This window comes from Agelaius phoeniceus, chromosome 5, assembly GCF_051311805.1.
Source record: "Agelaius phoeniceus isolate bAgePho1 chromosome 5, bAgePho1.hap1, whole genome shotgun sequence".
Taxonomy (NCBI): domain Eukaryota; kingdom Metazoa; phylum Chordata; class Aves; order Passeriformes; family Icteridae; genus Agelaius; species Agelaius phoeniceus.
The window spans coordinates 56301518-56315480 of NC_135269.1; the positions used below are offsets into that span (position 1 = coordinate 56301518).

At 34.6% G+C, this 13963-nt stretch overlaps 1 long non-coding RNA gene across 2 annotated transcripts in view; it reads left to right on the plus strand.

Moving 5' to 3' along the window:
• The window catches only part of LOC143694163 (uncharacterized), a 90943-nt gene that overhangs the window by 54270 nt on the left and 22710 nt on the right, over window positions 1-13963 (plus strand). For both annotated transcript variants that reach the window (XR_013182462.1, XR_013182461.1), the window contains exons 2-4: window positions 2437-2541; window positions 6856-6911; window positions 7488-7565. This is a non-coding gene — a long non-coding RNA (uncharacterized LOC143694163). The remainder of the gene's footprint in view (window positions 1-2436; window positions 2542-6855; window positions 6912-7487; window positions 7566-13963) is intronic.

Here is a 13963-nt window from a genome sequence, read left to right on the forward strand (position 1 = left end):
CTCCTATGATTGCTCTTAAGTGCACTTAATAATCAACTAATATATTTATTAGAAATAAAAATATCCAGCTTGCATATCTGTATGAATGGAAATCTAGATGTAAGTCTAACAACTGTGCCTGCCATATTTTTATTAGCTGACCTTCATGCGCTTAATTGCCACATTCATTATGTATCTTAATCAATTTTTTTCCATTTTCTTCAAGTCCTAACATTAAGTATTTAATCATGAATACATTTGAAATTTGTATATAGACCACACATTTATTCCTAATATTGCATATGAGAATCTGTTGTTTATTTCTATGTTACCTTCAAATGACCACATAAGAAACTCTTAAGAATGTAATCAGGATGTCAAACTCCAACCCACATTGCCTGTAGCTACCCCACGAAAAAAGATAACCTCTTCCTTGGGGAACATCACAGTAGATGCATTTATTTTGCCTTTCAGAAAGCTCTAGAAGAGCAGGAATTCCTGTTGCTCACCCCAAAATGAGAAAATTCTGTACTGCCTCAATGTAGATGCTCCAATTATAGATACCACTTTGCCCTCTGCAATCTCTAGAAATTCACTTGATGTTCCACACAAAATAATGAAGGTGTATAGGCATATACATTGTAAAATAAAAATTTGTTCTTTATAATAGAAGTTTGACTTCTAACACTAATATACCAGAGATTTTGGTGCTTTAAGAAATTCACAGAAAAATTACAAAATTAGAATCTGTACCAAACTAAATAAATAGTTTGAACATCTGATGGATGATGAACAGTTTTGGATGCCTAAAGGAAAAAAAAAGTATTAAGTTATAGGTCTTGTGTAATAAAGTATTTCAGCCTGGAAAATATATGAGAAAAGAATCACAGCAGGACTCCAAAGCTTTGAAGTTAACAGCTCACAATAGAAGAGCAAGGCAAAAACATGAAGTTATATGGCTGTCATGATGATGTTAAAAAATATCTTTAGCAGACAAATAATGAGCAAGGTATGAAAGACCTTAAATTAAGTCACATCAGCTCTGGATCTGACCTCCAGAGCAAATAGAACTTGCAAATCCACTACAAAATAATCTTCAAATTGTTTCTGAGATATTTTTTGTTTGCTTCTGACTCTGGTTTTGTCATTGTTGCTTACTGAAGAACTTAAAATCATTCAGCATTTTAAATGGTATATCACAAGAGAGTGACAAAAATCATTCAGCATTTTAAATGGTATATCACAAGAGAGTGACAAACTTGAATCTATTGTGCATGCAATATGGTTTTGCAGGAGCCCTGACTCTGAAGAAGCATCCAGGTCCTGTGGGATTCTGACACTCTGATTTCCTGCTCATATAGTCCAGGCTGGTGTTGTCTTTCTCTGCTACCAGGGTCCTTCTGGTTCATCCTCAGTTCTGTTTACCAAGGCCTCCACAACTTTTCCTGCAGAGCTTCTCCTCACATTCTGTACCCAGCCTGTATCTTTGTAAAAAAGTTCATCCTCCCTTGGTGAAGGAATTTGCATTTGACTCTACTGATTTTACAAAGTTCCTGTTCCTCATCCATCCACTTGTCTAGGTCCCTCTGCCTCAAGTAAATTACATTATCTCAGTCTGATATCAGCTGCAAACTGGACTGAGAGAGTACAACAGATTCTAGTTGCTTCTTCCAAGTCATTAATAAAGAGGTTAACCAAGTGATATCCCAAAATAAGACCCCTGTGGTATTCCACTTATCAGCCTGAGGTTGAGTGAGCCCCATTAACCATGGAGCTTCATCATTACATCTATTTTTTTACCCATCTATTTACCTATCTATACAGACTGTGATATCTCAGTTTGGATTTTATTTTGTGGCAGAACTTGTCAAAAATTTTTTTCCTATACACTATATCTAAGGTTCTCTCCTCACACACAAATCCAGTCTTCTGACCCTCAGGTTTAATGACACTGGTTAGACATGATTTACCTTTTGGTAAGTTATGCTGACTGCTCCCAAACACTGCTTTCTCCTCCATCTCCCTAGAAATGTGCTCCAAGAGGATTTGTTCTAGAATTTTCCTAGGTAACAAGGCAAGTTTTTAGACTCACCTTGACTGTTTTGCTTCTGACCTTTTTAAAGATGGATTTTTGAACATTTCCCTTTCTCCAGTTGCTGGAGCCCAACCTCCATGACTTTTCAGATATGATGGAGAGCAGCTTTGTGAGGACATGCCTTTGCCTACAGGCTGTCAGGTCCCATGGACCTGTATGAGTCAAGCCATCTCCAGCAATCCTGGACTTGACTCTCATTCACTGATGCTTGTTCTTCTCTTGGAACCATTTCTTTGGCCAGGGCAGAGATCTTATTGGCAAAGGCCAAGGCAAAGAACATTTTGAATTCCTCAAACCTGTCTGTGTCCACTACCAATAAATCCCCTATTTCATTCAGCTGTGTCCACATTTTTCTTTTACAGATTTTCACTACTAATGTACCAGTTGAAGCTCCTTAGGGCCCTTCATGTACCTTCCAAGCTTCATCTGTCACTGATCCTGGTCTTTCCTAATACCATCTGTACATGGTATGGTAATGTTTCTAAGTTTTCCTTTGTAGTATGTCACTGCTTCTACCACAATGATTAAAAAAATTAAAAGTGCATAATTTTGCTTGATTTAAATGTCATGCGAACCATGTTGTATCTCTACTGCTCTATGGAATTTTTTACCGTAAAAAGAGCAGTGGTTCCATTGCCTTGCATCTCTAGACATTGCTGAAGATAAGTGTATTTATATGACACTGTATGTTTTGTAGTTAATAAATTGGACACCATGAACAAGCTGTACAATCTGTAGTGCTTTCCATTTTAATACATGAGTACCTTACCTTTACTAGCAAAAATATCTCTCTACTTTTTATCTTAAAGATATATTTTATCATTTCAACATAAAGAAAACTCAGTCAGATCTGTCACATCTCCTACAATGACAAGAAGCTGATTTTATACAAAACAGAAAGTTGAATAATTTAAAATATGGGTATTATTTTTTCCATTGAGTATAACCTGTTGAACCCAATGCTATAATGCTAAATGTTTAACAAGATTAAAAAAATGGACTGACTGAATCTAAACACAAACTTCTATAATATAATTAGAAGTATATATTATTTTACATATAAATCTTTCAACTTTAGAATCCATTGTTGAGCATTCAGAGTTGAAAAACTGTTTTATAATCAGATTATAATGTAATTACAGCTTCTAAGACCAGTTAAATATCAAAGAGAAAGTAGTAACTTGATAGAATAGACCATTAGTCAAATTTAGTATGCAGCTCTGTTGGTTTCCTTGAAATATAGAGAATTTGCATTTAATACTTACATTAGTTTTACATGGACATTAAGCAGCTTCAACAAAGCAGGAATCAAATCCCTGTTTTGATGGCAATTTATGAGAGAGCATTGCTTTCATGAATATCAGATAATTTATAATCCCTACTGCTACTCCCAAAAAAATCCATGTTTATAAGCAACAGCGCCTTCCTTATGAGGAAAGATAATTATTTCTTGTTGGAAGGAACAGATTTCTCATCAAATGTGAATCAAGGAAGTTTAAGTAGAAAACAATGGCAAGTTGGAAAAGAAATTTTAAAGGCTTTTGAAATGTTATATCTACATAATTGGTTTAAGTGATTGAAGTAAAAGTCTTTAATATCCTAGCTGTGATGATCTATGGAAGTATTCATGACAATTAGCATATCTCATTTCACACTCTTCCTTTCTTCAACCAAAATAGAGAAATATCTTTTTTCCTTTAAAGAAACTATGATTTCATAGCACCTGGAGTAGACCTTTCTGTCATGAAAGACGAGACAGTATTGATATGTAAAACTCAAATCCAGAATTGGCTAATTGGGCATTTACAATGTAAATTTCTGAAAGAAACCACTTTTAATGAAGTGAAACTTTCTGAGAAATCTGAAAGGCTTCCCATCCAGCTTCTCCATGAACCAATATAAAGCAAAGAGAGCCCCTCAGCCACTGGAATAACCCTAGAGGCTTGAGAAGTTTTTTGAAGTACAGACTTGCATATAAAAACTCCCAGGAAAAATTTGTTACCAGAACTAACATTTCTGTTGAATTCTTTCAATTTAATTTAAATGCCTAAGTAGCCAGTGGGACTGAGACTTGAACTTTGATCTCCCTGATTCTAAATCACTATCTTACATATTAGAATTTTTTTGTTTTTAATCTTCCCATTCCCCACCTGGAAAATAAGGTACTTAAGAATTAAAATTCTGTAGGACTGTGTTATGTTGATAAATGAGTCTCTTGTTTTTAGTGTACAGAGTCCCCAGGGATATAAGCAGTTCAAATTTTCATTGTTATTTATTTCCTTTTAAAATAAGATTGTTGATAAATAGATTTCAAAGTTAGTTTTCATGTATACTATGACAATTCTGAAAAAATTGATGGTAAGATGCATTTCTTGGTGATTAATCTTCTTAAAATGCAAAGCCAAAACAATCAAACAGCATGTAAATATGAAGCATTTTACAACTCTCAAGCACTACTTCTCATTCATAGTGCACAGCAGATAAACAGGATCTTAAAAAACTGAATTAGTGCCATAGAATATTCATCTCAACTATTTCTAAAGAATGTTTCTTCTCCAAATAATCATATTATCTGTTGCCAGCACAATATCTACAGCTGCACCTGTTAGATGCTTCTTCTCTCCCTGAAAGCACGTTAGATTTATATGTGTAGCATGACCAAGACTGCAAATATTAATTAATCTTTACAGCTAGTGACTGAATGAGTTTGACTGGCACATACAATCCTGACAAAGAGAAAAATTTTGGTAAATAGCTTCACAGGATCTGTTTGGAAAAAGCTTTTCAGGCATGCATAACATTTGAATGCTACCTCAGTAGAGACTGAAAGGCATTTTTTTCACCAAAATTTTGGTATTTATTACACTGAGTAATCAAAACACACATTTTAAAGAGATGTATATTTTGCAACGTTTATATATATATATATATATTTTTTTTTAATGGACATCTTTTGCTTATTTAATTATCAGCTGGACACATAGAAAATATCAGTCTCCCAGAAAAAAAAAAAACAACCAAAAACATATTGATGGCATTTGTGGAAAATGGGGGAGTTATTGTATTATATACATTTATCAAAGTCATGGGTACTTCTGTTACATTTCTGAGCTAGTTAAGCCTGTCTTTAGAGGCAAGCATTAGAGAAAGCAAAAAGGAAGAGAAAGTAATTGGAAGAACGGATTCAAATCTAAGCTAGGCAACTAGATTATGCCAAAATTTTAAGATTCTAGGGGCATATTCCTCTTGAATATATGCTTGTGGACAAGGTAAAAAAAGAAAATACTTTTGAAGTAGTAGAGAAGTTCTTTTCTGCCTAGTTTAAGGTTCTAAGATTAATTGCACCTTGAAAATATATCAGTGAGCAGGAGGAATGAAGTTCAGACATGATAAAAAGGCACTATATCCATGTGCAAGGAAAAATTACAAAATCCAAAAGGTTCCAAAACCTTAATGGCTTTACTTAGTCACAGAAAATGATTTTATCATCAGAAACAGTTTGAGGGTGCTGGTTTTTTAACTATATATCTATGACAGAGCTGCAACTGCCTCATCATGCTGCCCTGTGAAAGAATGATAAAAACCACGGCAAAGACCAGCAGGTTTCTAACTCGAGCTCTTTAGGCCATAAGAGCTTCTGATGCAGGTAATGGAGATATGCCAACTTTATTGTCATTTGGACCTTATCTGAAGAATAGATCAATTTACACAATTTTGTGGGGGCAGAACCCTTTGGCTATGCTTTTTATCACTGGATTCACAAGCAAGCAAAGAGCAGTTGGTGCACACCTATTCTAGTAAGTACTGTGGCTTAAGAAATTAACATTCAATGGGTCATTAAATGTAAATGTGCTTCAATTTTTAATTATTACAGAGTATGGTATCACAAAATTATATGGAAATTAATCTAACTCTTCAAACCAAGCAAGAATATAGGAAAAAAAATCAGTGTAATTTAAATTTGATCAACTTTTCTCTTACCTAGAATCAAATTTCAGAATGTCTTTAGAATTTATTTACAATACTAATTTATGAATGTACTGAAGATATTGGCTCTTATATAAAACTACTGAAATAAGTGGTGAGTTCACTGCAGCTGCAGCGAAAAACCTGGACTAGGAGCTATTTGTCACTTCTGAGACTTGGATGAACTAATTCACTGTGGACATCAACACTCTGGAAGGTTGTCCATACTATATTTTCTTGTAACTCAGCATTAAAATCAGCAGGCACTGACTGTAGTAAGTTCCCTGTTAAGTTACAATCTCATTAAATAGTGCTCTAAATCACAATTAAACCTTCTGTGGTACTAATCTCCCAATCTGCTGATTGCACTCACTAAATTATTGAGCTGCTGAAAGTAAAAAAAAAAAATAGAAAAACAAGTAACTCAGACTTTAAATGTACTTTGGACACAAGTAAAAGACTTATGCCACCTTGGAAAAGAAAAACAAAAAAGAAATTGACTTTTGCTTAGAAACCACCTTGGCTTCTGTTTAGATCATTAGTTAGTCTCAGAGTCAGGAATGGGCCTAAAATTGCTCCATGTCTTTGTAAAGCTTACAATCAGAGAGTAGAGATGTCCTCAAAACTACAGTGCTCTTAACTCAATGTCCAAAGGGCACAGTAGTGGCCTTGTTTCCAATGCTCTTTTGTTAGCTTTTGCTGGTCTCTCTCTATTCATCATTTCTCTGTCTTGTTTAATACTTTTTCCTGCTAACCCTTGTCAATACCTCTTTTTTGTGTCCTCTACCATTGATTGACCTTGATTCATCTATAAGAGCATGACATGATGAAAACATAACTGTTCACAAAGAGGCAAGAAGATTTGTAACAGGTAAGAAACATAAATAACAGTCTTTGGAAAAACAGTTAACAAACCTGCTGGCCCTGTTTGTGCCTCTCCATTCTCCATACCATATTACCAGTGCCTGTGCATTTAAATAAGGCACATTTCTTAGATCTCTGGATGAATCCCCCTCCTAACATTTATTCTTGTCAGAAAAAAACCCAAACCAACTGGGTAGTAGGCTACAGTTACACTTCCTCATTCCACAGAACAACATTAAATATGGCTAAGTTAAATACATTCAGGCTGTGTTTTGAGAACTGACAAATTTCCTGTACAGCATTTAGTCTATGGTAAAAAACCTGTTTTATATGCAGGCAGATGGTTGCTCAGTTGTGATGAATGTCATAGTTGGCTCAGCTGCGTGGGAACTACTGCTTTAGTATTGCAGGCCAACCCAGGAGAGCGGGCACTTATCCCTTTGATGGTAATACCAGTGAACGTATGCATGAATGTATGAATGTAAGTGGCTGAATAGCTGCATTGAAAAATCAGTGTCTTTGCTTTTGATGAGAATGTGAGTCAGCTATAGGGGACAGAAAATTTTCTTTTTCTTGCCTGCAGATTGTCAAGAAAACATAAACATGTTAGTCAAGAATCAAGACTGCATCATTTTAGGCAAGATGTACTACCAAACACGAGGTAGGCTACTCCTATGTATGTTTTGAAGGCTTTCAACTTTTCTGAATTCTCACTAACTATATGTTGGCCCTTGCCATAATGATGTTGACAAGTTTTAATTTATTTAAGCTACATGTTTTCCATGATATAAAGAAAGGAAAATACAAATTATGCCCCTTATTAAAATAAGTATCCAAATACCTATCATACATATTAGATATTTGCTATCAAAATATTGTTTATTCCTTTAAAATGCTGTTTGAAGTGTGGCTTCAATCAAAACTCTAAAATTTGGTTTCATTAAAAAATTGCAAAAATGATTCTTTCATCCTTAATGAAACCTACAGAAATAATTTTATACAAATTTGTTGAAAGACAGACTCATGGGCCAGCAGTGAAAAGTTCTTTTAATAGGCAAGTTGGAAGAAGCCATTCTTGAACCAAAGGGATATGAAATGTAAATGCTGGCAAACTCTTGTCTATAGCATTGAAAATTATAAAACTCTAATATGACACTAATCATCATATCACTCATCAAAAATAATGGTCCCAAAATTAAATATAATAACTGGGAAGCCCACTTCAACATTAGTCAATAAACTAATAAGCTCGTTAAAAGAAAATAATTACTTGGCTGCAGTATTTGAAGAGCATGTATTTATTTTGTAATACTCTGAAATGCAAGAAGAAAAAACTGAATAAATCTTAGGACAGGAATAAACTTTCCCTCTTGGATCTCTTGATTAATTAATGTTTAGTAGGCTCTTATATGTGAGGCCAAACAGCTGAATGCTTAAAAATCAAGAAAAGAGAATCATAAGCCTCTGAATCATAAGCCTCTGAACTTCCATAATAAATATAGATTTTCTTGTCATATTCATATGCTACATGAAAAAAGTTATTAAATTAGAATTTATATCTCTCTCAACCACTACTCATCTAGCTGCTTGAGCAAACTTGGAGTTCATGTCTGGGTTGGGGGCAGGTGAGTCTAAGCTGGAGGTTAGCTACTTGTTCTCGGTTTAATTGTGAGAGAAAATACTTTGGGGAAAACTTCCTCCATTCATCAAAACCTTTAATTAGCAAGCATGTAACTCCAGGACTGATCAGATAACTCCTCGTTCCATGAAGGGTTAGTAGATGTTTCAGTAGATGTTTTTCTGCTTCTGAATAAATATGACAATAACATGGGCTAAAATGTTAGTACCAATTTCAATTTTAAAGCCCACAGACTCAAAAAATTAGTCCTTTAAAAAAAAAGAAAAACAAAAAACAAACAACTAGAAGAACAATAAGACATTTTATGAACAAAAAATAATGAATCAAATGAATTTTTTGCTTGTTAGCTGTTAAGACTGCATCATAAATTACTTTCTCTCTGGACATCAGAGAATCCAGGAGGGGAAGAGGAGGAGGAGTGAAACTGCGTCTGGTGACTGTCTCATAAGCACAAACTCCTGCTCAAGATTATTGCCAGAGGCTCCTAAACCAAATCAATACAGAAAGAAACAGTTTTACAGTTAATGATAACACCATAAGGTACCTAACACTTAGATTATGTGGCATACAAGAGACTTTTGCTGGACAGAATATTTCAGAGAGGATGGATTGACTATTGTCTACCTGTGGAGTTGTAACTTTTGTGTCATTACAGTATATACTTACTGAAACACCAGAATTTTATGCAATACAGGGCTAACACTACAACAGCATTTTGGAAAAGCTCTGCAGAGCTAGACTGACTGCTTCCTGCAGAATAAATTAAATGTAGAAATTTAGGTAATTATTCTTAGGTGCTGTGAGCTTTTTTCAAGCTATAGCAAACAGACTATTGCTAAATTCTTTAGAGAGCCTGGAGCAAGCAGTTTGTTAGGTGTGCTTTATATTAATTTTGTTTGCTAAGATGTTAGAGGTATAAAGCAGTGACAGATCATTCTTAGTCTGTGAGGGATTCAATTACAGCAGTTATGTCTAGACCAGAAAAGAGAACCACCTACTTATCACATCCTATTCAGAAAAGGAAATCTGCAACAAACCTGTCAAAGGTGTGTCATGACATAGAGTGAAAGAGCAACTAAGTACCCATTCCTAAATTAAAATTCATCTTTCCATCAGCAGTAAGCCCACATTTTGAAAGAAATATCACTCTTCTCCAGTCATAGCCACAGTCTTCTCTAAAAAATATTTCCAAGGTGCGACAGCAAAGAGACAGTGGAAATTTTACTTTTTTCACATACTTGTGTAGTCCTCTGGGAATAGAAGCAAGAAAAATATTCCTCTAGAAATAGAAAATTTCATGCTAAAGAGGAAGAAAAAATTCTGTTCTTCTGTAAGATGATGCAAATTATGGAAAATTATTCTGAATTTTTCTTGTATCATGTTAGAAACTGAAATCTACTGATAGAAGTTATTTCAGGTCATGGTGCCTAATCAATATGGAAGATAAATAAAGTCTGGTCTTCTAAATTAATTGAAAAGTATAACTTCAGAACACTGATTTGTTTCATGTAGCTTGTTTCTTCTCCATTTATCTTACCTAAATATTTTTCTTTCTGAAGTTTTACTTTTCTATAGGGTGAAAAGTGGACTGAGTCTTCCCCTAAACCAGAGTAGCAAGAAAAGCAATAGTCTGTTAAAATTTTCTAGTCTATTAAATCATCATAGTTCATACCACTGGATGTAGGTGCTGTGTGGTTGTCAGAGTCAGTAAAGAAAAATTTTCAATGAAAGTCAAGTAATGTAACCAAATATAGACTGCTTTTACTTCTGGAGGCTGTAAGTTAACTAAAACAGCTATTGTGTTGTGTCAAGAAAGACAGCAGTTTCATATTTATAGGCTGAGTAAATAGTACAGTGCACTTAGGGCTCTCAAATATAACAAATTGGGTCCTAATATCCATATCCCAGTTTATGATTGAAAACTCTATCCCATTTCTTTATTCCAACTATTTTAGCCTGACAGTGAAGGATGATAATCTACCAACCAGCAAGGAATAAAAAATGCTACCTCAGGTATAATGTGCTTAAACAGAGAAGCTCTGTACTAAGGCTCAGAATTTTGCATGGTTTCAAGAATATAAGCAGGCAGATAAAATATTAGCCCTTCTGTGAACGTCTCAAAAATTGCAGCTAATGAAACATACATATCATTTGGCTTCTAAAATTATCAGAATTCTCTCTATTGAGATCTTTCAAGCAGCAAAAGCACTGATCTTAGTCTGAGCCCTAGATTAACTTAGAGATCTAGAAGCCAAATTATTAAGCAGAGTGGAGCCAGGTGGTAGCAGATGGGGCCAGATTCTACAGAGAGATTTTTCAGAATCCTCAGGAGAAAGGTTAAAAGTGGGCATTACTACGCAGCCAGGCAAAATGGTGTAAAAGATGTGTAGGATTAAAAGTGACAAAGAAACTGAGGTTGCACAGTTGTGTAGAGGACCAGACCTATGCATGTTTTGTCTCTAACGTTCTGAGTATTGCTGCAGGAAAAGTGGTCAGAGGAGAGGGTTCTGAGACGTGGGGCAGAGGTGTTCTGAGCCAACATCCTGCTCTACCTGGAGACTTGTGCTCAGTGTTGTCCCCTGCTCCCTGCCCATTCACTTCCTGAAGATGGGCTGTCTGTGCTTGTGTGAAAAAATATCTGAAAAGTCTGATTTGCATCAGAGGTGTGCACCAGGTAAACAAAAAGGGAGTAGGTTGGCCCACCTCTCTCTCTTTTCTCTCTCTCTCTTTTTATTAGGCTCTCCTTCTCCCTCTTTTCCATCTCTTTCCTCTATCTCTCTGTCTCTTTTTCTCTTGCTTTCTCCTCTCTTTCTCTTTTGTTTTCTCTGTCTTGCAACCCCAGCTCTGAACCATCCATGCGGCACCAAACTGAAATCTAAGGACTGGTGATCCTCTGTTTCCTTCACTTGCTTTCCCTTGGCATAAATAGCATAAGAGAGACCTGACATATGGTGCAGTGTCTGTTTAGCCTGGTGAGAATTCATAGTGAACATCTTGGCCCCTAGTGATGGATCATAACAAGGTGAAGATGGGAAATAATTGTGATCCTAGAACATTCACTGTTCATGGAAATCTAGTTTCCTAAAATTTAAATTTAAAGCTGTTGACACCCCAAAGTGGTTAATAACTTTTATGGCTAGTCTCAATCCCACAGTTATTTAAACATCAAAGAAACAAAGTTGTTTCTTTGCATGTAGTATAATGATGTCACTACATGACACTTCCTCAAAATATGTACCATTTCCATAGATGAAGAATCATGATAGTGCTTAGTTAGAAGACTTGAAAAGACAACTAGTCCAATTAGATTAGTATAAAAATTTTTTACTATGTTGACATTATAATGACAAGTGATACCTTATTAAAATTTTTGTTTATCTCTAGATCAGGGTAACAGCAAAGCCTTTATAGTCTAAATTCATTCTCCAGATTATCAAAGAGTAATAATGTTCCAGTGAAAGATTCCAGACCTATCTCAGTGCTGTTATCAAAAGGCTGTTGAGAGGAAAAATGTCTTTCAGGCAGTAGCAATGATCAGGTCAAACAAGTGGAAGGCAATATATAGCATACCAGAATTCTGAAAATTAAAGAGAAGTCTGATGACAAGAGTTGTTTGGATTACATGCTTCAAGGAAAGAAAAGACCGAACAATCCATGAGAGAAATTTACTATGCAGGAGATGTTAAGCACAGTGTCTTATTCAGAAGTAGATTTAGGTCCATATGATGAAATTTAGGTATCTGAGGATGGTATTCATCTGCCCTAATTTAGTGTTTAAACTTCTAAATTAAAGCTCTATCGGTTTATGGTAGAAGAAATAGGTAATACAAAGGGAAAATTCTCTAATTACCCACATGAAGGGTGGTGATATCATCTTTGATACCCAAAAGAATCTGATGTGAAGACATTTTTGATAAAAGCTCCCTGTAGATAAAGGAAAGACATACATAAGTGTTCATTTTAATTTGCAATTCACTGATTTTTAATATTTGAGTTGTGCTGGTTTAATTATTCTTTCCCTTTGTTTTTTTCACAAAAATAGAGCAGGATTATACCAAATGCAGTTCTTAATACAATAAGATGTGGAGAGATCTGGCAATATTCAGAACAGAAGACATGAGATTTTAAATCTAAATAAGGCTGTATTTGTGTGCATATCGATTTTCCTTTACCAAGAATAAAAACATTAGTCATGATACAGTCACCCTAACCAAAAAGTTCAATTGAGAACTCTAAGTCAGTGAAGTATCAGCAAATCTGTAAAATTAACTTACTGAGAACATTCACATATGGAGTAATAATTTTTTGTTCAAAAAGTTTTATATTTGAGACAGTAGTATATTACAAAATTAACGTTGTTTAGTAATAACTTTACAAAAATCATCAAATTTTGTAATACTGCATGGATGTTATGCTATGACAATGTTTTAAATAAGTCAGGCTTCCTCTATAACCTAGATGTGATCCAATACCATCATGTGCTTTGCATTGTCATTTTTCATTTCAGTTCCATTAAATGCTGTCATAAGAGCTTTTCAATAAATATTTTTGCACTTCCAAATGGTTACAAAGCCGATATATTATGTATATCTACCTAAGCAAGATTACCTGTCAACTTCTGAAATATCTTCTTTTCTATTGTAAGCAATAGAAAAGTAAAATGATAGTCTTAAATTTGCCCAGAAGGAAATAAAACATTATCCATCAGAGATATCACTTACAATTCTTGCAAGTCCTTAGTAGTTTTTAATCTTATTAACGCTAAATTCTTTCATGAAAAGACTGGTGAATTTGCTTCTCACTTGTTTCCATGAAACTGGAAAAACACTTTCCACATTTTAATCCACCAATATTTTTAACATACTACTTTATTTCTATCCCTGATGCTCATTAAAAAACTCCTTATTCAGAGTATGGATCTTCCTTTCATTGCTTTTCTATGTTGTGATAGAAATTTTTATTTAAAAGGAAGAGCCAAACCAGATTTTCTATATGATAATAAAACACAGGGGGCTATTTTTCCTATCTGTTATTCCAGGTTTATGCTGGTCTAATTCCACTGAAGTCAATGCAATAACTGTAGAGTAAGAGAATAGTGCTGTTGCAGTTATTTATATCCAAGCTCCTGGTGTTTCATCTATTTGGACACGTGCAGATTAGAAACTTTTGAATGTCAATTGAAACTGATTAAAACATTTGATGCTATGATCTTTGCAGAGTGATAGTGTCTATCATGTGTGAAGATTTTAAAGTTAGTGACTGAAAGCATTCTGAATCACATCTCTAAAAAAATGGTGTCATAAAATTGTACTACCTCCTAACAGACCAACCACACCAATTTCAATCAGATGTGTTGGTATCAATCCTACTGTAGCAATATGCAGGAGTTGTTAGGATCTGAAATAAAATTTTAGCTTTTT